The following is a 21,768-nucleotide window of genomic DNA, read 5'->3' as shown; positions in this document are numbered from 1 at the left end:
GCACCTCAGAAGGTTCTATGCCGCCTCCCCTCCCCCATTTTACAGATGAGGAAACTGAGCCCCAGGCAGCTTCAAGCACAGGTCCCAAGTTAACAGCAGCACTGGATTTGAGGCAAGAGTCCGGAGTCTCACTCCAGCCCTGGATGAGTACTCTGGGCCAGGAGTCCTCCATTCCAAGCCGCAGCCAGCAGCAGGAAAGACTCTGCCACAGGTGCCCACAGGTGCCCACAGGTACAGGTGAGGCAGGCTCCTGCACGGCCAAGTCCTCGGAAGTGCCGCATGGTTAATGCCCCGAGACCAGGACGTGAGGGGTGGCGGACACGCCTAAGCGTGCTGGCAGACGATGACCCGCTTTGCAGCAGGGTGCCTTCTTTCAGCCCCATCTAACGCCAGGGGGATGTCCTCACACAGACACGCCAGGGAAACTGGTTTCGGTCCAATTCAGTCCAAACCGTGTCCCAATTTCTGAAGGCTGATGTGATGTCACACACGAACAGACATACTTGGGAGGTTTTTACCCCCTTATTTTTTCATTCACTGAAAACATTGCCTTTAAAGTTTAACTTCTGGCTGCTCCCTGGCTGTGGGAGCAGTGAACAAGGAACACAAAAGACCTAGGACACAAAATCCATTCTGCAAAGGGAAAGGAGACTAGTCAACTGCATTTAGTTGATCCAGGTGAGCAGGACCACGAAGAACGAGTTTTTAAATCCTCGAATTCTCAAAATACACATCACGTGCAAAAACGGGGGCATGGCTTTAAATTTGATTTTATATTTTAACCATGGGTGATTTTATAGCTAAGTGAAAGAGGAGATTCTTTAAAAGTTATTTTTATCCTGACAGACTCCCTCTTACTCGGAAAAACTGATTTATAGCAATTAGAGTTTGCAAAGACCTATCAGACCAGGAAGGAACAATAGCCCGGGCTGCAGCCCGTCCCCCGGGGAGCCTCATTCATCATTCCCTCCCAAGCAGAAGCTTCTCTTCCTTCCAAGGGAAGCGCTCACTGTCCATTATGCAGAGAGTTAACAGGCTGGTTCCTGCTCCACGGCCCCATTGCAAAACCTAGCTGGATGCTTATCAGCCCGCCAATTAGGCCCCACAGACCTTCCCGGGATGCTTGTCACGGCAGCACCTCCGGCTACAAATGCACAGCGCGCCCACTCCCAGCGATGACAGCCAGACCCCGGAGGAGCATGCTCAGCTCCAGGCAGGCGTTTCCTGCCGCCGGGATCAGGATCATCTGCACCGCACGTCTGCAGCCGACCATCCCCTCCACGTCCATGCCCGGCAATGAACCCCAGAAAGCTGGGCCAGGCCCCTTGCATAACCTCGCTCACCACTGCTGGTAGGTTTCACCCGCACAGAGACTGTTTTCCCCAGTACAGCGCCGGGGCCCAGCAGGTGCCTGGTGCGTATGTAATAAATGCCCAGAAGCCGGGGCTGAAATGTACCCCGAGTATTAAAAAGGACCCTTAACGTCACGCTACGTGAAGAAAGGCAGACAGGAAAAGACAAGTTCCACGTGATTTCACTTACATGTGAAATGTAAAAGATCCAAACTCATAGATAAGTAGAGAGTGGATGGGTGGTGGGCCAGGGGCCGGGGTGGGAGAATGGGGCGATGCCGGCCAAAGGGCACAGACTTTCGGCTGTAAGGTGAATCCGTTCTGGGGAATGTGCAGCAGGGTGAGGAGAGGTAATGATATTGCATCATACACCTGGAAATTTTAAGAGAGTGGATCTTAAATGTTATTGCCACCCACACGTGCACAAACTGTGAGGACGACCGTCACGCGAGGGGATGGCGGTACCGACTAACCGCACTGTGATCATCATTCTGCCACGTACATGTGGATCAACTCACCACCCGCACACCTTACACCGGCACACGTTCTGTGTCATTCTATGTCAGTAAAGCTGGGGGGTGTGAGAAAAGACCCATAAAAACCACAAAGCCATAGCAGGACACCTCATCGTTCCACAGACCCCTGCCACTGAACCTTCTTTTACTTACTACTCTCCCACGTGTTGAATCCAATCTGTCCTTGTCCCCAGATCACTTAGCCTGAACTTGCTTGTCTTTAAAATGACGACAGGCTGGGAGATAACCCCCCATAGTAGCTAACGGCACTCATAATAATCACCCGTCATCAAGCCCTTCATATACGCCAGGCACTGGGCACCACCTGATTAAACGCCTCAACCTCTCACTCATTAAATTCTTGCAGAAGCATTATTGTTTCTGCTCTCGCGATGAATATAAACTGCGTCTGAGAGAGGTTAACTCGTCCTGGGGCACACAACTAATAAGTAGCAGAGCTGGGTCTCGCCAAAAGCACCTGAAGACCACACTCTTAACCTCTGTACTGCACTGACAAAGGACACCACCCCGTGCCTGGTCCGTATCTGAAGAAGAACTCAGAGTCTCTGGAGATGAAGGCCCCACCAGAGCCACACTACCTGTCCCCACCCCCAGTCTTTTTTAAAGCTAAAATGTGAGCCACCTCCGTCTTCAAACGCACACCCCCTGGTGTTCCTCGCTGCTCTCCGTGAGACCGGTCCATGCAGTCGGCAGAAGCAGACAGCAAGGCCTGGGAGGCATGTCCCCAAAATGATGCAATAATGAGTCAATTATCCAGCAAGCAATTTGAGGAAATCTACTGTGAATAGGGCATTGATCCAGGTGCTGTAAAACATGACCCAGACCTACCCTTTACGTTGTTCGTAATCCATCTGGAAAGAGCAGTGGACACGGGGGCTCCTGCCTGCCCCGCCCCCATTCACCCTCTACCAGAAGAAACCCCTGACTTTACTCTGGGGACCAGCGCCACTCCACTGGACGCAGTTTTAAAGAGACAGTCAGTCAAGATAATGATGCCAATGGATGGACCCATGACCCTAGAGTTTAACTAGGGGGATGCTCTTTTCCCAGAACTGAATTTTCAGTGGTCGCTGGAGCGTTCATCCCAACAAGTCTCAGACAAGGCCATCCGTTCGTGGCCCCTCCCACCCAGTTCCTCAGAGCTTTCTTAGTCCTCCCCAGTTTGGTCCTGAGGGATACTCTGACCCAGAGGGATGCCCTGATTAACTACTTTAATCAGTAAGGATCATTTTGACACACCTTGCAGAAAGGTACAGGACATCTGGCCATATTTTTTGCCAAGTAATATTCACACCAAAAAAATATTGACCAGTTGTTATCGACTGAATTGTATGTGTGCACCCCTCCCCCCACCCCAACACACAGGTTCATTTGTTGAAGCCCTCTTCTCTGGCGTGACTACATTTGGAAACAGGACCCTTAAGGAGACAGTGCAGGTTAGGTGAGGTCATAAGGGTGGGGCCCTGATCCCATAGGGCTGGTGTCCTTACCAGAAGAGGAAGAGACACCAGGAGCATGCGCACACCAGGGAAAGGCCGTGTGAGGACAAAGGGAGAAGACAGCTGTCTACAAGCCTCAGAGAGAGGTCTCGCCACAAACCAATCCTGCTGACACGTTGATCTTGGACTCCAGCCTCCAGAAGTGTAAAAATTAAATTTCTGTTGTTTACGCCACTCAGTCTGTGCTGTTCTGTTATGGCCGCCTGAGCAGACTCATATGCTCTAATTGTTGTCCATGCTACCGAAACACATCAACATGCAAAATAAAGAAGGGGAGCATCATTCATGGTCAACACCAGGCATGGCGGGCCAGCAGAGGATGCAGAACGGGAGCCCCAACCATTCTGTTCACACCTACGTCCCCAATATCTAAGAAAGAGTCTGCCCCCCCTCAGCAGACATTCAATAAATATTTGTTCAGTTGAATTGAATCAAACATGATAAATATCAAAAGTCCTAATTTTCATGAGAATGATTCCTTTCTCACCCACCCACCCACTACCACCAACCCGGCCCAGTATCTACAGGTTGCTGAAGTCAGACAGCCTTTCCAGATGATATCCTGGAGTCCACTCTGCTCCACGCTACTTCTGTACTTGTGGGTAAGACCGCAAACCCTCGGGAGCAAGACCATGCTGTAAATGACCGACTCCTTGGTGACAATGCCAACCCACTTTATTTTACTCTCCCACCACCCCATGAATCAGGCAAGACAGGGAAACTGAAACTGAGGTAAAAGAAGTCCCCAAGTCCCCACGGGTCATAAAGTCAACACCCAAGTTTCAACCAAACAAAGTACTTGGATTCTGTGGCTAATGCTCCTTCCGCTGGACCACACCTGTTTCCACGATTCTGTCAAATCTATGGAAACACAGGTTAAAGAAGAAACACCCTGAGTCCCGATGTCGTGATGCTTCCTTTTTCTGGAACTTCAGCCTCGGGGGAAACTAGCTCAGACATCATCAGACTGTTCCAATGTCATGGGCGACCTGGCCGGGGAGCTAATCAGAACAATTTGGGAGTGCGGTGAAACAAGGACACCCCTTCCTGGATCTGGCCTTCATGGCAACACTTCATAAGAACCATTCTCTTACAACAAAACTGTCAAATCCAGCAACCACAGGCCAGAAACATCCCAGCTGAACCCACCGAGCTGCTTTCTGATGTACTGTACACACAAATACCAATATTCCCCAGATGTTCTCCATGTAAAACATTTGGTTTGAGACACAGCTCTTCTTACATTTGTTTAATGGACTCATACAGTTCAGCTAAAATATCCTGGAGCAGACATCTGAAGCCAGCCCGGCTCTGATGCAACCATCCCATCTGCAGAAGAGACAAACAAGTAAATAAGACAGCCCTCCCCAAGATTTATGCTCCCTGCATCTTTTAAGCAGGTCATAAAATGTAAGCTATACACAGAGAGCAATGCATTGGGCTTTCAAGTGTGTTTCTGAATCCATCCCCTCGTTAATCTAACACTGATGTCCAAACAGAGAGCGGGTCTGGTGTGTTGAAGAGAAGGCTACATTCTCTCTTTCTTCCTCCTTCAGAGAAGGAGTTTAAAACATCTGTCACGTGAGCAAACAAAAGATGATTGAGGTAAAGGTAGGTTCTTCCTGGATTTAGTTATCCAAATGTAGCAAAAATTCCTTTCATTCCAAAGCCCCTTCACCCACAATCCAAAACACAGGCAAGAGGTGGTAAAAGATTCGGAAGCAGCGCAAGTGCCCTTCTGTAGGTGAGTGGGTAAAAGAGCTGTGGTACGCTTACACAATGGAATACTACTTGGCCGTTAAAAAGAAGGAAATCTTACCTTGCACAACAGTGTGGGTGGACCTAGAGTGTATTATGCTAAATGAAATAAGACAGAAAAATATAATACCATATGATTTCACTTATATGTGGAGTCTAAGAACAAAATAGAAACACACTCACAAATACAGAGAACAAACTGACAGTTGTCAAGGGGAGGACTTTAGGGGGCTAGGCGGAAAAGGTGAAGGGATTAAGCAAAAAACAAAACTCAGACACAGACAATAGTATGGTGATCACTACTGGGAAACAGGGTGGAGGGAGATGGTAAAAAAGGGAGACATCAATGGTGATGGGTCGAGACTTGACTCGGGGTGGTGAACGCACAATCCAATGTACAGATAATGTCTTACAGAACTGTACACCTTAAACCTATAGAATCTTATTAACCTACATCACCCCAATAAATGCAATACAAAAGAGGTGGAAAAATTGGAAATGCATTGTACCTTGAGTCAAGAGATCCAGTTTGCCACATACTATGTAGGTGACCCTGGCCAGCCCTGCTCCCCCTGCAAATGGCTCACACTGTTACATACAATGAAAATTCATGAGAGCCACTGTCGGGGACAATTCAGCTGTGTAGGCTATATGAATAAGGACAATACACCCTTAGAAAAGCCAAGAAATGTCATCAAATCCATGCACTGAGCGCCCCCCCAGATGGCTAACAACCCTCACAAGCTTGGTCCCGGCAAATTTGTGGGGACGTGGAAAAGAGAACTGGAAAGCCACGGGAGACAGCTGCGCTGACAGAATCCGGATGGGACGGCTAACTTCCCCTCTAATCTTGTCTTGTGAGTTTGCACTCCTGAGCATGTACTAGTTTTGCTGTGGGGAAAAGAATTTTACTGTTTAAAAAGGTCATAAGAAGGACTGAAAGCTGATGAGGGAGAGGACAGACAAACCACACAGAGCAGACACGAGAACTCCCAAACACGGTACTGAGGACCACCGAGGAGTTCCCTGAGGACATCGCGACGAGGCTCCAACACCTTCGAGGTACTTTGTGGGAAGAGCCCAGAAAGTATGCATGTGAGATCTGCATACTTGGAAGTATGCATGGAAATCTACTGAGAAAGATTTCCATAATAAATAAATAGATTTTTTAAAGATTGGCTCTTAAATGGGTGAGCTTCGGTTACACGGAAAAATATATTTAGATCTCTCTAATAAGACTTATTATTTCCACTCAACCAGGCATCAGATTAGCCGGTACCCTCCACTTCCTTCACTGAGGCTAGTGCCAGGTTGAACTGCACGGGTTCTGGGCCCCCGTCTGCCTTTCCCACACTCTCTCCACCAACCCCCCAGCGCCACCCCAGCCACGCCAGCTGCTCCAGTGTGGCAGGCTCCACAGTCCACAGAAACATCTGGCTCTCCAGCAAGCCCATTCTAAAGATTAAAATGCCCAGACTCCAGACTCCTGTTCACTCTCGTCACTGACGAGAAAAGACAAAACGCAACAACATATAGAAAATGCTCTGGAGTGTGCCCAACAGACAGTACATGCTCCAAAACCGCTTCTTAAATTACTGTTACTGACAAATAAGCCTTTTGCTGAGATGTGCGTAAGTAGGAACCCTGGGGTGGGACCCTCGAAAGAGGACAACCTCAGGGGGCAAAGTGAGACCCGGGTCAGAGAAAGGGGACAGCTGTAGCCTCTTTTAGGAGGACATTTCAGGTCACCCCACTAAAAGAAGTCCCTCCAAATGTGCTTCTGCAGCCCCTGGGGAAAATCAGTTTTGCAGGACAGGGTTATTTCCCTGAAATGAACAGAGGCACAAAGGTCGCCACTACTGGGGCCTAAAAAGAAAACAAGCGGGCTGCCGATTTACGGGCAGCCTGTGATGCAACGTGGCCCTAGGCCCCAGCCCAGTCCAGTGGGGTGGCTTCGGGCGCACGGTCCTCCCTGAAGAAAGCCCACTGGGGGTGCGAGTGGGGCAGGGGATCCGCTTCCTGTAGGCAAGGTCCCAGCGTGACCAGTCTCGGATGGGGACACCTTCAGGAGGACAGACCCTTGGACCTCAGCAGTCAGCATACATTAGCCAGAGGCTCTCAACTCCAACTGTGCATTACAGCAACCTACAGGGCAGTTTAAAAATGTCGATGCTTCCACCCCTGCCCCAGAGAGTTGGAAAAGGTCCCCAGGTAACTCATGCTGGGCTGGGGCTGAGAACCCTCGCTGTAGCAGGAGGAGCCACAGCGGGGCCCTGTGGCCCTGAGTTTGGACCTCACGTGCTACCATGAGTTCAAGAGCAGATCAGTTACTCTTTCTGAGCCTCGACTTCTTTAACTGCAAAGTGGGGATAATGGTCACTGCCTGTCACAGAGCTGCTGTGAAATGAGAGGACGAGTGTCAGCTGCCCCACCTGGTATCTTGCAGAAGGCACACACGCACTGTCCTATAAACCTTTCACGTGCCTTCTGTCAAGGCACTCCCAAGCGGGTCAGGGGTTCTGGGCGCTCCCAACCCTAGGGGTGTCCTGCCTTGCTAAGCACATATAAAGAGGGCGGAAGGTAGACATGTCCTCCCTTATATCAGACGACCCACCACACATACAAAATCCACACACGCTGAACCCCTCTACTGGGTGAAACTGGCAAAACCACATAAAAACTGAGCCACCTGCAGCAAAATAAGGAAACACCTAGTTTTTAAGATTTGCTTTGCTTTTCCTAACTAGACGAGGAACCCATCTTGGGTGTGGCCCTTTGTCAGGAAGTCCCTATCTATGTCTCTGTCCCCTCGTTAGGCCAGGGGCAAGACTCACGCCTGGCAGCACCACACAGGCCTGGCACACAGCAGGCCCGGGGAATGTCCACTGAACGAATGAATTACGCTCCGTGAGGCCCGGGATGGGTATTTGTAGATCCAGAGCTCATAATGCCCAAAGGTATTAATCCCCTACACAGGCATTTCACAAATACACTTGAATTCTGATTCTGAGAACAGGTGATAGAGGCCCATCTGGCACGAGGGAGGCAGCCGCTCAGAGGCCAGTGACTGAGGGCAGCAAGCACTTCGGGATTTGAGCAGCGCAAACATGGGCTGGTGACTTGATTTTCCATGCCTCAGTTTGTGCCCTGTAAAATGGGGAGACTGATGGTGTGCACCCCTTAGGGCTGCCATGAGGATGGATGTGGGTCAATGATTTCACATGCTGAGACTCTCACCTGTCACCATTCCTACAATGCAACTGTTTGCTGATATTATTATTATTATTATTATTATTATTCCACAGAAGGATAACAGCAATGAGACCTCAGGCTTCAGGCCCGGTATAAGCACCCAGGGTCTTAGCGCCCTGTGGTTATCACCAGGGAAGGTGTGGATAGAAGGAAGTGGAGTGGCGTATCCCCAGGTGAACATAACAACCAGCTTGCAATTGCTGTGTTTCCCCAACCACAGACCATGGTCGCACCCCTCGTAATCATCTGGTTAAAACACTTCAGATTCTCAGGTCTCCCTGAGTCCCACCCCAGACCTGCTGGATCAGAGTCTCGGGCGTGGGTGCTGAGGATGGTGCATTTTAACAGGCTCACCCAGGAGATCCACGGGTGCCCACAAATTTAAGACCCGCTGGATTGGACAAGCTCCCTTACTAGAGGATTGTGTCCACCTGCTCATCCCCGTATCTCTATAGCCTCATACCATGCCTGACACACGGTCTGTGCTCAACGAATATATATCAGATGGATCCATTCAGTGGTTACAGCTCTAGAATTCGTTCAATTGTTCGGAGACCCCGCTGTGTGTAAGGCATATGCAAAGCAATGCTGAATCAGACGGCTTCGTTCATTCGTTCTGAAAGTCTTCACTGGGTGCTTACTACATGTCAGGCACTGCCCTAGACACTGGAGATTCGGAAAAGATGATGAGTACGATTGCGTGGAGATCATTACAGACGGTGACAAGTGCTACATGACATATGCAGCTAATACAGCCAAGCAAGAGGCGGAATGTGCCACTGCAATCGTTAAACTCAGCATCGAGGGCAGCGCTGTCCTTCAGAACCTTCCATGAGGATGGAAATGACCTTCTCTGAACTGTCCAATGGTTACCACAAGACACACAGGGTTATTCATTAAGCACTTAAAATGTGGCTAGTAAGGCCAAAGGACTGAAGTTTTAATTTTGTTTCACTGTAATTGATTTTTATTTTAACAGCCACAGAAGGCAGTGCAGGTCTAGAGGCAGAAAGAGGGAAGTAAGCTGGAAACTATAACACACAGCAGTATGTGCTAAGGGCAGATTGGGGGAGGGGAGGGAATAGACCACCATGTGTTATCAAATGCCTCTCATTCAATTACCAGATGCCCTAATGTTCTCAGGCGCTGGGAACTGAAGAAACAAGGTCAGGTACAAGGCATTGTACTTGGGCTGGAATTTTTATAGCTCATGATCAGTGGGCAGTGGTATGCAGCCCGACCAAGCCCTAGAGACTGTGGTTCAAGAACACGCCACCATCCGAAAAGCTGCCCACAGCTGCCGGAGAGATCTTTTTCTTCCCCGTCATTCCGCTGATGGTCATTTTGTCCTTGGCTGGAACGTCCCTCTGGGCCCTAGACACTGCACAGATTTTATGAGATTTCTTCCTTCCAAGCGTAAGTACAAATACAAGCCTCCTAAATTCCACCGGAAAATTGGGGACTAATCCAAACATTTCATAAAATTAGAACTCATTGTGGGGCTGAAAGGAATTCAGACTGTGCCGCCACCAGAGAAATGCAAAATATTTGTTATAATTTTTCCCTTCACGAGCTGTTTTAAGAATCAAGTGCTTTTTCTGCTCAAAGCAAAGGCTGCGGCAGGGGGAGCAGAGTGGGGAGGAAATGGGAGAGTTTTTGTTATTTCTCTGTGGTTTGCAAAAAGCATCCCCAGATGAAAAAATCGAGGAACCCTGCCTGATTTCCAAATCCCTCAGCTAGCAGCGATAACACACCTTCCCACTCTCGGCTGCTTCTTGCCTTTACAAATTCAGTGTTTTTCCTGGAAAATGGAACTCCTGAGCCTGATTTTTCTTCTTGCACTTTAACCCCAGAATGTCTAGATCTGAGATGCTGTTAGCAAGAGAAACATTGCAGTCATTCCTTCGGGCACGCCTGCTGCCTGGCGCCCACAGTCACTTGCCAGGCACTGTGTGGGGCACCGCAAACAGAACCAAGGGGCATCAAGCCCTGGCGGGACACGCCTTCGAGCAAAGAAGACAAACCAGGAAGCAGCCAGCGTCTGCCGCTCGGAAGCAGTATGGGGATGAGACGTGAGGACTCACCCAATGCAGACTCTTGGAAGAGGCTGGAACCTCGTCTGTCTCATCATCACCGTGACTTTCTCCCTGCTGCCCAGAGCAGAATGGTGTCTGACTCATGGCGGGCATTCAATAAATAGTTGTTGAATGAATCCTAAAACAAAAATCGGAGCTTTCATCTCACAGATAAGTTAGTGGAAGCCAAGGAAGGGATGTATCTTGGCCAAGGTCACACAGCTGAAGTTGTGGCAATGGGGGGACCAGCTCCCAAGTCCTCTAACAACATCCCCAGACTGGTAACACTCTGCAGCCATTCAACACATATTTTTAAAGATCATTTTTTATTCATTTATTTTTAGAGAGAGGAGAAGCAAGGGGAAAAAGGCATGAGAGGAAAACATTCCTCAGCTGCTTCTCAAATCAGCCCCAACCAGGGACTGAACCCACATCCCCGGCCCGTGCCCTGACCGAGGATCGAACCAGCAGCCTTTGGCTTTGCAGGACGACACCCAACCCACTGAGCCACACCGACCAGGGCTCAACAAACTGTTCTTGCACGCCGATGGTGTGCCAGCACTGCACGAACACTAGGAGGCCAAAAATGAATAAGACACCGAAAAACTGAGATTATGGGACAAAGCCCCTCAAATTGCTGTCTCACAAGCCTAAAGACGATGACTCTCTCTGAGCTTTGCGTCTGGCGCAATGAATCCAAGCGGGAAGCTGCAGCGGCTTACAGGGCTCCGTGCCCTGTAGTCCAGCGGCTGCAACCCTGACCCTGACAGTCAATGGCCCAGCCCTCCACCCCAGCTCTCTGACCTTCAGGAGGGTCACTTGATCTACGTCTCTCCTTCCTCGTCTGCAAACTGAATGCACTAATAACAGGCTCAACGGGGAGAAGGCATGGAAAGTAGTCAGAGCACAGCCTGGCACAACGCTTGGCACTCACTCACTGTTTCCTGCTACAGGGGCTGCGGGAAAAAGGGTCCCCCTGCTCCGGGCCTGCCTACACATTGGAGAAGGGGGATCCGATTAGCGGTGATTTCCACTCAATTCCTCCCCTTTCCAGGATTTCTGCTACCAGCTGCTTGCACACCCACAGTCTGGGTCCCTCCCTGAGCATTTCATTTGATTCTGCCCAGGAAAAGATATCCATTAACCTTGAAGAAGACGGACACAAAGGGGAGCCCTCCCCGGAGTGAGCGCATCGCTGCCTCGTGCTGCTCAGCGCTGCGCTCAGCAGACCCGTGGACAGATGGCCTCCTCCCTCTCGCTGCTTCTGCTCCTTAGAGAAATTCACTTTCGAATCTACCGAATCTGCCGAGAACCATACAAAGTAATTATGTTGCATCACAGGCTGCTGAGAGTTTCTCAAAAGTTTGTTGGCATCTTTTTAATTGATACTGTGAAAGTCAAGGCTATGTATCTGTGTGCTCGATGCAAAGGGATGAGTCGTGAGAGATTAAAACACACACACACATACACAACAGGGAATCAGTCTCCTTAAATGGACCAGCAAGAGGGGCTACATGTGGACCACAAAGATGGGATCTAGAAATGACAAGAGGTAGGCGCACTTTCTCCAAGCAAGAGATCGCTCCTTTGGGACAGAGGTCGTAGCTTGTCCTTTGTTGTCCCCCCAGGGCCTCCCTCCAAGGTGCCTGGCACCAAGGAGGAAATACCTGAGTAGGTATTTCTAAATGCACTACCTGAGAGAAAGAAAAGGAACACCAGCCACAAGAAAAAAAAGGACAGATACTTCTACTCCTCCTTGGGAAGCTGTCTAGGGGCATAGCCAAGAGCTCAGGCAGATGTGGACTTCACACCTGCCACCACCCCCCGGGTTACAAATAGCACGGCCCTCGGTGACAAAGTGGGGTGGCGATAGCATCTCTCATAGGCTGGGTCCGAGGCTGCCGACAAGAAAGTCAGTGAGATGACGCAGGCAGTGAACTTATACCCAGGCCTGTCAAGAATAAAGCGCTCCCTATGGGTGAGTTTGATTGACTGATTGATCAGTGGATTGATTTCATCTTTAAGGATGCAACAGATATCAATGTATTAGTGAGCCAATTCTTCCTTTTAACTGAGACTTCCAGACACCTCCTGCCCCCCCTGGGCACAGGACCCCTCCTTAGTCTTTTCCTCGTCCTCTGAGTCTTGTCGCCACCCCACCTGGCACCAGGATGAAGGACCCATGCCACAGGGGTGCTGAATGCCCCCATCACTGCTGGAGCCTCTGGGAGAAAAAAGGGTGTCTCCAGGGAGACCCAACAGCACAGCTGAAGGCAAGGCAGCCGCGGGGCTCTGGCTTCATTGGGACCAAAAGCAAAGCCCCCTTCATTCTAAGCATCTAAGGAATGAGCTAAGTTCCTTTGGGGCCACCCAGTGGGATGGAGCTGGCTCTCCTCTCAACCCCAGATAATAACAGTCAACAGGTATTGAGAACTGGCTACATGTCAGGCCCTGCTCTCAGAGCACGCTCCCAAAATCCTTACTACACCCTAGGAGGGAGGTTCCACCACCTGCCCATCACCCCATTTTACAGATGAGAAAACTGATAGGTTCTTTGAAAGCGAACATTTTCTAATTTACACAGAGCCTAGTTTGGAATAATCTACCTCCCAGGCGTGGTTTAACAGGCAGTGTCTGCCTAGAGCCGAACAGGACCCGGAAGGACTGGGAGCAGGGAAGGTGAGACGTCCTCCTGGCGTGGCCTCACACTCCACGTGGGAGACTTTTCTGCACCAAATAACGTCGACAGGGTCTCAGACCCCTACATACGGACCCTCCACACACACCCGCTTCCCCCCTCCCCCAGCGAGGAGTCCTTCTGCAGAAACCTAGGCCGCAGGAAATGAGGGCTGCATCTTACCAGCTCCTTTCAGTGAATCCCAGGATTCGCTTCCTGCGGCCTGGCAAGGACTTCGGAGAACGTGTGTCTCAGCCCCTCAGTTGACAGGCGAAGGGAGTGGTGTTCAACAACGGGACACCTACTACGTGCAGCGCAAGTGCCCAGGCCGCTGAGGTGCAGAACGGCCGGGACCCGGCCCTGCCTTTCCCCAGATGGCGCCCTCCTAGAACACGCAGAGAACATTCACTGTGGGCCCCACACTTTTCTGAGCACTGGACACACAGCTCCTTTGTCCTCACAGCCACTCCTGTTTCATAGATGAGGAAACTGAGTCGGGCTGACCATCTCACGGTTACACAGGAGGCTTGGGGGGCACTGTCGAGCCCATGCAGCCTGGCCCCAGGCCAACCCATGCACCCCCTTTACGGTGCAAGACTGGACGGGCCACTTCCCTTCCACCACCCTGTCGGAGGCTGGGATCTGAGTGTCCTTAGGCAACATGGGTGAATCATAGGTGAAATGACCAGCGCCAGAAAAGATTCCTTCTAATCTGCCGCCATCAGCTGTCTCTGTGGCTTTTGAGTCAGCTGGAGGAAAGGGGGAGGGAATGGCTCAGACGGAGAGGCAGCCTCCCCTGGTTACTGGGAAACTGCCCTTGGGCCAAACAGACTCCAGGCACACGGTGCACACCCAGGGCCACTTGCCCACGCCAGCCCCCTCTGCTCCGGGGGCAGAGGGGGACCCAGCACAGGTCTCTTAGCACCTTGCCGCTGGAAACCTCTTGCTGCCTCTTAATATCTCTAATGAAAGTAAACAAGTGGAGTTCTTTTCTCCAGTTTAAAGGGCAAATGATGATGGCGTTTCTTCCAGACACATGTTACCTCTGCTCTCCAGCCAGTTTATAATTCTTTAAGTGCCTGATTTACAACTCTGGGATAAAAGGTTTTGAAAATCTTGCAAATGCATCTTGCATCTAATGCTTGCCTACCCTGCAGAGCCGATGGCCAGGGTTTCTCAGGCGGCGAGCTGGAGGCTCGGGGAAGTAGGAAAGCAACGTAAGGACACAGAGCTTTGGGGAGCTGCCTCTAAGGGTGCGGCTCCCTCTTCCTCTCTGGGCCCCTGGCGCAGTGGGGAGGCAGCAGCCATGCACAGGTCTCCCCAGATGTCCTCCTGGTGGTGAGGAGAGGGGAGACCCAGGAAAGGAACGGCAAGTTCCCCACTGCCTCCCACCCTCACAGAACGCCCCGTCTCAGGACTGTCCGTGTACCCTTCACGCAGTTGTTCATTCATTCATTCGCACTCACTGACCACCTGCTATAGGCCTGGCACCAGGCTACAGGCCTGGATGCAACAGTGAGACCGTGCCCCTGTTTCCCTCCTAATGGGTGACAAGGGCGAAGTGTACACAGAGAAATTATCAAACCCGCACAGTCTGTGTGCTATGAAGGACGCGGGTCCGAGACAGAAGAACAGGAAGTGGGAATTCGGACACCAGCAGGAGCCTCAGAAAACATGGAAAATTCAGAGTTTGCCCCCCGCCCCGGCCACCCAAGGGAGGGATTTAAGCAGGAAGAGCCATGACCTAAGATATGAAGGTCACCAGGCACTCGATACTAGTACTTCTCACCAAAATAATAATGCGGGCTCTCCTTCTCAAGAGCCTGCTACGCACTAGGCTCCAAGGCCTGGTGTGGAAGCTTCCAAACCCCATTTCTCAGGGCAAGCCCACCTGGTAGCGGCAGGCGCATTTTTCTAGATGAGAAGACAGACGCTCGGCGGGAACGTGCAGCTTGCCCAGGTCACCAAGTTCCCAAGAAGCAGGGAGGACTCTGAACTCCAGCCTGGTTCCACAGCCAGGACGACTTCTCCAGACCCATTCAACTACACCCTCGCACCTGGCTCGTCACAGCCTCTGAAACTTCCCACAGTCCTGGGCACTTCAGGAAGTGCTCATCGAATGCATCCAGTTCATTGCTAAAGTGACAGGAAAAGTATACTGCCTTTTCATTACGCAGAACCATCAGCCACAGAGTAGTGACGTGTGGATGGGGACAAGTGACAGCCATCCAGCCCACCCTGTTCTCACAGAGCCACCAGTCTGGTGGGAGCTGCTTCCGGTTCAGAGAGAAGCCTTTTCACCTTCGCCCACCCAGAGCAAAAGACCTTTTTCTAGTTTGTACGAATGCACCTTTTAGACTAGTAATGGCCCTGGATGCATTTCCTGCCCACTTACTATGTGCCAGACACAGGGCTAGAGGCTCAGGGACAGCAAGGGAATCCTCTCAACAGCCCACAAAATGGGATCTCTCAGGAGCCCCAGAGGAGAAAAGAGGTTTGCAGGAGACTGCTGCCTGGCCCAAGGTCACACAGCTGTCAAGGGAGGGACGGCCGGAGGGCCCGGGCAGCCTAGTTCCAGGGTACTCTCTCTTGACCACAGCCCCCCGGACAAGGCTTTCATCTTCTTATACAAAATGGGTGTGCGTGACCCACTGTTTGGAATCTCAGGGTCCTGACAGAACTGGGCTTCTACCGCCATCCCCTCTTCCCAACAGCCTCCCTGAGCCACAGTTGTTTCTTATAACAGATTTATTGACATCTAATTCACATAGCATGCATTCACCCACTTCAAATGCATAAGTCGGGGCTTTTCATATATTCGCAGAGTTGTAGGATCATCATGGCAACCACCTCTCCAATACCTGAATCCCCCAGAAGAAGCCCCATGCCCATCAGCGGCCACTCCCATCTGCTTCCAGCACAACCCCAGACCTGGGCAACCAACCACTAACCCACGTTCTGTCTCGATGGACTTGCCTCCTTTGGATATTTCAGAGAAATGGAGTCACACATCATGCATGATCTTCTTTCACTTAGCACAATGTTTTCAAGGTTCACCCAGGCTGTAGCGTGTTTCAACATTTCATTTTATTCCTGGATAATAAATAGTCCAGAGATATTCCACAAATAAAACTATAGACGTGATCATAAGTAACATTTGGAAATAAAATAAGCATACCGCAGCTTAGCCAGTCGTCAGCTGATGGACGCTGGAGCTGCCTCCACTCCGGGGGCTGTGCGCAGGTGTCGTGCACAGGTGTCGTGCGCAGGTGTCGTGCGGGCCTGTGCATGCGCTCTCCTGGCAGACCTAGGAGTGGCACTGCCTGGCGCTGGTTTAATGTGCGATTGCAAGTTGACTGAGAAGCCTCGCTGTGAAGGCAACATCTGGCTGCTCCTGGGCCATTTCCAAAAAATTTTATCAATACAGCCAGACGCCATTCACGGGTGGGTCATCCGGCCCAGCCCCTCCTCTTCTGGGGCCTGGGATCTTCTCATTCCTGCACTGCACAGTGTCGTCTGGGCCAGTGCGATGATAAACGCATTCTTCTTTAAAGCAGATACTTCACAAATCATAACTTACAGATGCTCCGGGACTTTCATGTGGGAAAGACAAATGAGACTGTGCTGTCTGACTCCAGAGCCACTGAGGACAGGAAGCCATGGCCAGGAGGCTGACAAGCCCTGGGTAGACATCTCTCTCTCTCTCTCTCTCATGAGCACATGAAACAGAAGAAAGGGAACTGGTGCAAGAGGGGGTCTGCCTGGCTTCTGCACACTTTTCATTCATTCAGTCATCAAAAAGCTCCTTGAGGTCAGAGACAATGACCTGCAGACTCTACACTTCCTAAAATATTCCCTAGCTCAGTATTCATTTTAGTTCTTCTACGAGCCCTTCTTTGAGGACCTACTATGTGCTTGGCACTATGTGAGGCATTGCTAAGAGGTTCAAGACAGTAAGTCAGGGCTTACCGACAGAGCAGACGAGATACCTGGCTCAACCCTTATCTCCTGCTGCTTCACAGGAGGAAAGGATACCGTGAAGACCAGGTGTGTGGTGTGGGTGCGTGTCTGCCTGTGAGCCAGGAAGTGAACGGGCTGACCTCCTGAAACCCCTTAGGGCTCCTAGCATCTCAGGACACTTAGGCAGCAAAAAACTCAGTGTGAGTCCAGGTGAACAGTTCCCTGACTTGATTCACTGAAGTAGACACGTGGTTCGACAAGCAGCTAGTTTGCCAGAAGCAGACAAATTCTCCCCCAACACGGCCCGATTCTTATCTTCTCATACCTCAGCTCTTATGAAATCCTCCGGGCTGGCCTGCCTGCTCCGAGCCAGCCCACCTGAGTCCATTAGTCCTGATGGACTCAGGGCCCCACTGTGAATCAGAACCAGGCCCCCAAGAGGAGGGGAGATGGTCAAGGTCTCTGCATCTGGATGCGAGCACAGTTCTGCTGCTGCATGTGACCTTGGGCAGGCTAGTGAACCTCTCTGTGACTCAGTTTCTTCATCTGAAAAGTGGGATCGTTACATAATCGGTAGGAGGGTTAAAGCGTTTTATATGTCCCTGGCATGTTATAATCACTCAAGAAGTGTTAGCTGCTGTTGTCCTCATTATGTAGTATTATCACCCCACCCTATTTTACCCATCTTGTCCCCCCCACTGGGTCCCGGCACAAACCCAGCACTACAGGCGGTCCAGCCAGCTCACCCCAGAATCGGCTCCCTGGCAGAAGGCCCCACCTTTCCGCCTTCTGAAACGCCAGTCGAAGGCCGTCTCAACAGCACTTGTCATCCCTGACTCTGCCGTGACATTGGGTGAAGCACCACGCCCAGACCCAGAGGCGACCAGCTGGACCATGCAAGGAAGATTCTCCATTTCTCTAGCGGCAACAGATTTCAAAACGGGCAAAGTTGTTCAACACAGTCTGGCTGTGTGATCCTGGGCAAGTCACTTAACCTCCCCAAAGCGTCGCTTCCCCAGTCCGTAAAGCGGGTCTGACTAGAGGGAGTGCACACCTCTTAGCACCACTGAGGATCAGAGAAGGTGTCTGTGGAGTAGACACACCCCGACTCTCCAAAGTATCAGCTGGCAGCAATAAGAGCACCAGGACTACTACGGGGCGGGGGCATTCCTGGCCCGGATCAGACTCAATGAAATGAACTACCTTCGAACTTGAAAATCACCTGGAATAATTGAGTCCCGTGTAGAGGAGGAACCCACGGCCTAGCAACTGCTAGTTCTGTCTCTTCCACCAGACATGAAGTTCTCTGTCTGTGTCCCAGCATTTAACATGGTGAGAAGCATATGGCAGATGGTAATAAATCTTTGTTGAACTGAGCAGAATTAGTTCAATATTTGTAAGTACACTTTCATCTTTGCTACTAGAGTGTAAGCTCTTTACAAGTGAGAATCACGTCTTGCTCTAGGAAAGATTTATTAAATAAATGATGGAAAGATACCAAATCAAGAATCAGGTTTCTTAGACCCAACTCAGTCACTTACGAGCTGTGCAACCTCAGAAAAGTCACTTAACGCTTCTGTGCCTCACTTTTCCCACCAGCAGGTTGAGAAGCTTGGACCACAGGGTTGTCTCACACGCTGATACTCAGGTGGCGTCTTAGCTGCCACAGGGCACCTCCGCCACCGTGCAGGTAACAGCCACACACACCTTGGCTCAGCAGGCCAGCCCGCTAATTCACCCCTCTGATTTGCAGTTTTCCAGGACCAGGCTATGAACAATGGGACCAATGCTTCAGACACCCATTTTGGGTCAAATCAGTAGCTTTGCCAAGTGAAGCTGGAGCTCTGGGACCTGGAGGCACATTCTGCCCAAGAGTCCCGTCACTCCCGCTCCAGGCCCTGCTCACAGACCTTTCCTCCTACTTACACAACCCTGCACACAGGAGATAACGCCGGTGGGCAGGGAAAGCTGAATTTGGCCCTTGGCAGTGAGGGGATCACATGACACCTGTCCCCAAAATGTTGGCTTTCGTTTTGGCATTTTTGTCAGTATTTTGTGCCGCCTGAAGGCTCAAAGAAAAAGCCATGTTGTAGCACCGGGGTCCACTCGACAACCCTGCCCAAAAATGTCGCAAAGCAAGAGCTATGTGATAAAGTCTAAGTTCAAGGCTTCAGAAATATGTTCAGAACCTACGCAAGTCCGGCTGCACGGGCTTCCTACGGGAGCGCTTCCCTAGCGCTCCCTGATGAACCCGAAGAGTGGATTATTTCTTCTCCCTCTCTCTCTGAAGGACACAAGGCTAACTGTCCAAAGCATCTATGCCTTTCTGGTAGTTCTAAAACTGCATGAAAAGTTCAAGTGAGATGAGAAAAAAAGAATCTGCTAAAAAAGGGAGCTAAAATTGGCTAATTTCCCCCTTTCCGAGGCTTTCTATAGATAATTTTACTCAATGCTCACAACAAGTCCACGACCTCAGTACCATTAGCTGCCCATTTTACAGAGGAGGACGCTGAGGTTTTGATCAGCTACATAGCTTGCCCAAGGTCACAAAGCTAGTAAAAAATGGGTCAGGATTTGCAGGTAAGCCAAGGCCCTTAGCCCTTCTGCAAGGGTGCCTCAGTGTCGGTCTTTTCATTCTCTGGAAGAAGCCACTTGGAGTCCCTGTCTTGTGGACTTGCTTGGGCAGTGGGCACTAAACCCACATTTGAGATTGAAAGGGGGAGGATGCCCGGACCACGCGGAAGGCTGGCCCAGCCAACTCCAACTTCCCGATTCTGCAACTCTTTTCAGAACTGCTTTTCACAGAAGACAGACGATCACAATGCTGTGTGGTGTTTTGTTCGATCCAGAAGGCCCTCCAGACATGCAATTAAAAGCCACAACATTCTTGCTTTTAAACACTTCTCAGACACCCAAGTGCTGATTTACCAGCACCTCGTGCAGCCTGACACCCAGCACCTGACTTCAGCCACTCGCAGCGTCGGCAAGGCAGCTTAGAGCCACGGCGCCTCTGGAGAAGTGCTCTAAAAGGTGCAGCTACAAGTGAAAATAAAACATCACTGCAGAATTCTCCCTGAAGATCGAAAAGGCAGAATTGAGACAGGGTTCATCAATTCTCCTCACTTGTACCTTAAAAGCAAGTTGTGGCTGTTGAGTGCATCCTCAGAACTAGAGGAAAACTCCAAATTTAAATGAAAATTTCTTGCTGCTCTTGAGAGATTCTGAGTCACCAAGCACTGGATGGCAAAGAACTTACTGACCAGTGGTTTTTTTTTTTAATGTTTTGTTTTATTTTCTGTTCAGCCAGGCACAGGGAATTTTCCACCTGACAATTCCTGTTTCTCACTTAAGTTCTTACACCATCTGTGAGCAGTGTGCTCAGCAGGGGGAAGACTCAAGGCCAAGGAGGCCTTCCCTTCACCCAACCTCACCCAACAGCTTTCCCATCTATCTCATGCAAGGCTTTCACCGGATGATTTTGCTAACATTGTGAGATTATCTATCCAGGAGGAAAGCAGTTTGGGGATTGCCAGTTTCTGGGTCTGGATCTGCCATCAGATTCAAAATCTTTGCCTTAATTTTTGAGTAAAACAAGAGATGGAGCTGAAATAAATAGCACAATGGGAAACTGAACTAGGGCTGGACAATAACAGTAGGGCTGAAATCTTGGCGGCTGAGAAATGAGCCTCTTCCGTTCTCAGGGCGCCCCCTAGTGGGTACTCGACTAAATCCCGACGGAATGTTCAGAGTTTCTGAAAATAAAGGGAGACACCCACCGTATGAGAAGGGCAGGCTCCCCTCTCCTGATGCAATCCCTCTCACTCTAACCTACTCTGTGGGTCAGACAGCCAGACAAATGCCTGGCAGGAGGCTCCAGTGACGCTCCGAAAGGTGTGCGCCATAACACAAGATTCCATTCTTTCCATTAGCGGCAGCTCCCCAGCATTCAGGCTTCTGTGTCCCCTCACAGATCCCCCCTGACACACCCTTATCACTCAGTCCCTCACAAGCTCGCATCCTCAACCTGCAGCTCCAACCGCGTCTGGTTTTCATTATTGCACTTTCCAACTTCCCAGCGCGATTCTTCAACAGCTATTAAGACAACACGAGCAAGGAGCTAAGCTTAGCTTTTGCTTATTCAACATCCAGCCTGGGGAATATCACCTCAGAATAAAAGCATGAATGAAGTGCACGTTTCTCAGCCTCTTCTTCCACAAACCAGGTGCCTCAAAGGCATCTTTACCATTACCTCTTCTTCAAATTTTTCAACCTCCAAAAATGACACCTGCCCAGAGTGAATTCTCAACTACTTGCTTGCTATACAATTTGTTTATTGGAGATGGCTTAAAATACCTAATATACGATGTCTCCAATTTCCAATTAACCTACAACAGACTTTTTCTTAAGCTATAGGATAAAGTTGTATCAACCCAAACAAGGAAGCATACAATGAGGGAGTCATGCAGGTATCCAGATTTGAGAATGGGGGGAGACTAAACTTTCGGATTGGTGCCTCATTTTTTTTCATAGAACAGTCCCTGCACATATGCAAAAGAAAAACAGCAACATCAACCTACCAATTCATTCAATGATTCATTTTGCTTTTTCCCCTCTGGTCGTTTGTCAAGTTTACAGGCAACCCTGGGCCACCAAACACCC

The 21,768-nt window shown here is 50.3% G+C and overlaps 1 protein-coding gene across 1 annotated transcript in view; it reads right to left on the bottom strand.

Annotated features, from left to right (window-relative positions):
* The window catches only part of NUAK1 (NUAK family kinase 1), a 70,596-nt gene that overhangs the window by 46,696 nt on the left and 2,132 nt on the right, over window positions 1–21,768 (bottom strand). The gene's annotated exons all lie outside the window — the stretch shown is intronic.

Source organism: Artibeus jamaicensis, unplaced genomic scaffold (assembly GCF_021234435.1).
Source record: "Artibeus jamaicensis isolate MK-2021 breed Jamaican fruit bat unplaced genomic scaffold, CSHL_Jam_final contig_233, whole genome shotgun sequence".
Lineage (NCBI taxonomy): Eukaryota > Metazoa > Chordata > Mammalia > Chiroptera > Phyllostomidae > Artibeus > Artibeus jamaicensis.
The sequence above is the reverse complement of the archived record's forward strand: the minus strand, read 5'-3'. Positions and strand labels throughout refer to the sequence as shown.